Genomic DNA, 3,711 nt, shown 5'->3' with positions numbered 1-3,711 from the left:
AGACACAGTCTCAGTGTTTAAGTCTAAGCTTAAAACGTATTTGTTTACTCAAGCCTACCCTGACTAGATTCTGTTCTACTACTTCGCAGTCATAATTATCTTTTTTCTCCCTCTCTCCTTTCGCCGAGCCCCACACGAATTTATGGAGATACTAGAGATCCAGATCCTTTCTGCCTCTGGATGGAGCTCAAATCTTCTTTAATTCCAGACTGCTGGGACTACGGCTGCTCTTAACGCCATACAGACTTCATATAAATCCATAATGAAATTTTTCACACTAACTGTTGTTACCCAGATGAGGATGGGTTCCCTTCTGAGTCGGGTTCCTCTCAAGGTTTCTTCCTCTTAAAACATCTTAGGGAGTTTTTCCTTGCCACCGTCGCCACTCACTGGCTTGCTCAGTTGGGATAAATTCACACCTTTAATATCTGTATACCGTGTTGATATTTCTGTAAAGCTGCTTTGAGACAATGACTGCGTTTACATGGACAACAATAATCCACTCTTAATCTAATTAAGACCATAATTTGATTAAGAAACTACCATGTAAACAGCAATTTTTTACCTTAATCTAATTATGGTCATAATCTAATTAAGATCTAATCGAATTAAGACAGGTGGATTACTCCTGTTTTAATCGTATTATGGACGTGTATTACACACATGTAAACACCTTAATCACATTATGAAAGTCGTGTGAGTTTTCACCGCATTTTGCGACAGGACACGATCACACACGGCAGTTTTACGCTTTACGGCGAACAAGAGAGTTCGGCTGTGTCCCAAACTGCATATTTGCCTACTATAGGCCGGTAGTGGGAAAAATACATGCATCATGAATTAAATGTCTCTGTACATTGCTGCATTCATCTTTCCCTCGATCCTGACTAGTCTCCCAGTTCCTGCCGCTGAAAAACATCCCCACAGCATGATTCTGCCACCACCATGCTTCTCTGTAGGGATGGTATTGGCCAGGTGATGAGTGGTGCCTGGTTTCCTCCAGACATGACGCTTGCCATTCAGGCCAAAGACTTCAATCTTTGTTTCATCATGGTCTGAGAGTCCTTCAGGTGCCTTTTGGAAAACTCCAGGTGATCTGTCATGTGCCTTTTACTGAGGAGTGGCTTCCGTGTGGCCACTCTACCATACACGCCTGATTGGTGGAGTGCTGCAGAGATGGTTGTTCTTCTGGAAGGTTCTCCTCTCTCCACAGAGACACGCTGGAGCTCTGTCAGAGTGACCATCGGGTTTCTGGTCACCTCCCAGACTAAGGCCCGTCTCCCCCGATCGCTCAGTTTGGCCGGGCGGCCAGCTCTAGGAAGAGTCCTGCTGGTTCCAGACTTCCTCCATTTACGGATGATGGAGGCCACTGTGCTTATCGGGACCTTCAATGCTTCAGAAATGTTTCTGTACCCTTCCCCAGATCTGTGCCTCGATACAATCCTGTCTCGGAGGTCTACAGACAATTCCTTGGACTTCATGGCTTGGTTTGTGCTCTGACATGCAGTGTTAACTGTGCAACCTTATATAGACAGGTGTGTGCCTTTCCAAATCATGTCGAATCAACTGAATTTACCACAGGTGGACTCCAATCACGTTGTAGAAACATCTCGAGGATGATCAGTGGAACCAGGATGCACCTGAGCTCAATTTTGAGTGTCATGGCAAAGGGTGTGAATACTTATGTACATGTGCTTTTTTTGTTTTTTATTTTTAAATAAATTTGAAAAGATTTCAAACAAACTTCTTTCACGTTGTCATTATGGGGTATTGTTAGTAGAATTTTGAGGAAAATAATTAATTTAATCCATTTGGAATAAAACTGTAACATAACAAAATGTAGAAAAAGTGAAGCGCTGTGAATACTTTCTGGATGCACTGTACATCACTACAATTACAATCACCACAGATGGAAACTGGATGTGTGTTTGTGAGTGTGTGTGTGTGTGTGTGTGTGTGTGTGTCTGTGTGTCTGTGTGTACCTCAGTATCTCCAGTGTACAGTGTGTGTACCTCAGTATCTCCAGTGTACAGTGTGTGTGTGTGTGTGTGTGTGTGTGTGTGTGTGTGTGTACCTCAGTATCTCCAGTGTACAGTGTGTGTGTGAGTGTGTGTGTGTGTGTACCTCAGTATCTCCAGTGTACAGTGTGTGTGTGAGTGTGTGTGTGTGTGTGTGTGTGTGAGAGTGTGTGTACCTCAGTATCTCCAGTGTACAGTGTGTGTGTGTGTGTGTGTGTGAGAGTGTGTGTGTGTGTGTGTACCTCAGTATCTCCAGTGTACAGTGTGGATTCTCCAGTCCAGCAGAGAGCAGCTTCACTCCTGAATCCTGCAGGTTATTGTGAGTCAGGTTCAGTTCTCTCAGTCTGGAGGAGTTTGATCTGAGAACTGAGGACAGAACTCTACAGCTTTCCTCTGTGAGAAAACACCAACTCAACCTGGGGGAGAAATGATGATATATCAGAACACTGATCACACACACACACACACACACACACACACACACACACACACACACAGCCATAATACAGCTAAAGTTTCCCATGTAACAGAAATGTGAGTGTGTTTCTCTCACACACAGAAATCAGAGTACAGGACACCACATCAGCATTATTATTATTATGAATAATAATAACATCATCAGTTACAATGATCCTTAAAGGACTGAAAACATTTTTGTTTGAACAAATGCTTCATTATAATTGAAACATGAAGCCATTTGAAAAGACACATGACACTTTGGAATGTTGAGACCATGCGCGATCAAAACGTCAATGAGCCTTGGAGTCACTCTTAAGCCTTGTCTCATTCTCCATCGCGGTTACGGCTGGTAAAGAAGGTTGGCACATTGAAACGATCAAAACATAAACCATCAGAACATAAATGAACCAAGGAAATGCACTTAAGTCTTGTCTCATGCTCCCTTCCTCTGATGGCCAAGAGAACATGGCACTGGACTTGGAATGCACTGGGGTCTCCCCTACGCAACTTGAAGCCTGCTCAAGGCATGTCAGCGGTCTGTGTCAACTAACTCGTGTGCACTATCTTCCCGACTGCAGAGAGAAAAGGGCACTGGACTTGAACTACACTGGGGTTTCACCTGTGCAACTTGAAGCCTGTTATGAAACTGTGTCGTAATGCAGAGGGAACTCTATTCAGATGAGCAGGAAAACACCTTGGCATTCATCAAACACGCTTGTGCAAAACAATTTTCTATCCTAGGAAAATGCTTTGACATAAAATAAGTCGTCCGAATGTGTTCATGTAAACTAGTAAATACTTAATTACTAATTACTTGACTGAAGTGAACATACTGAAGAGGGCGTCCACATGCAGAAACCTGAGAATATAAACGAGACTGCAAAGTTGTTGTTGGAGAAGGGGTCGAACATGGACAAACACGTCCGGTCGGCTCCGGTAGAATAGCCTAGTGTTTCCTTAAATCACTTTGAGGCGTCGGACTCTGAACCCAACGGGGTTTTCTTGCGCAGGTATGAACCCTGCTTGCAGCTTTGTCAGCTGTAGGTGTCAAGTCACTGGGGCTCAATCTCCTGCTGTTTATTTAAAGCAGAGTATGTATGCACCCTAACCCTAAGTTCCCATGTAACAGAAATATGAGTGCGTTTGTCTCACACAGAAATCAGAGGACATGACAGCACATCAGCATTATTATATAATAATAATAATAATAATAATAATAATAAACATCATCAGT

The 3,711-nt window shown here is 43.2% G+C and overlaps 1 protein-coding gene across 6 annotated transcripts in view; it reads right to left on the bottom strand.

Annotated features, from left to right (window-relative positions):
• The window catches only part of LOC128632679 (NACHT, LRR and PYD domains-containing protein 12-like), a 23,894-nt gene extending 21,556 nt beyond the window's left edge, over window positions 1-2,338 (bottom strand). For all 6 annotated transcript variants that reach the window (XM_053679398.1, XM_053679397.1, XM_053679399.1 and 3 more), the window contains exon 1: window positions 2,261-2,338. The gene's annotated coding sequence lies outside the window, so the exon portion shown is untranslated. The remainder of the gene's footprint in view (window positions 1-2,260) is intronic.
• Window positions 2,339-3,711: the final 1,373 nt, after the last annotated feature.

This window comes from Ictalurus punctatus, unplaced genomic scaffold (genome assembly GCF_001660625.3).
Source record: "Ictalurus punctatus breed USDA103 unplaced genomic scaffold, Coco_2.0 tig00163726, whole genome shotgun sequence".
NCBI lineage: Eukaryota > Metazoa > Chordata > Actinopteri > Siluriformes > Ictaluridae > Ictalurus > Ictalurus punctatus.
This window is presented reverse-complemented; position numbering and strand designations above follow the sequence as displayed.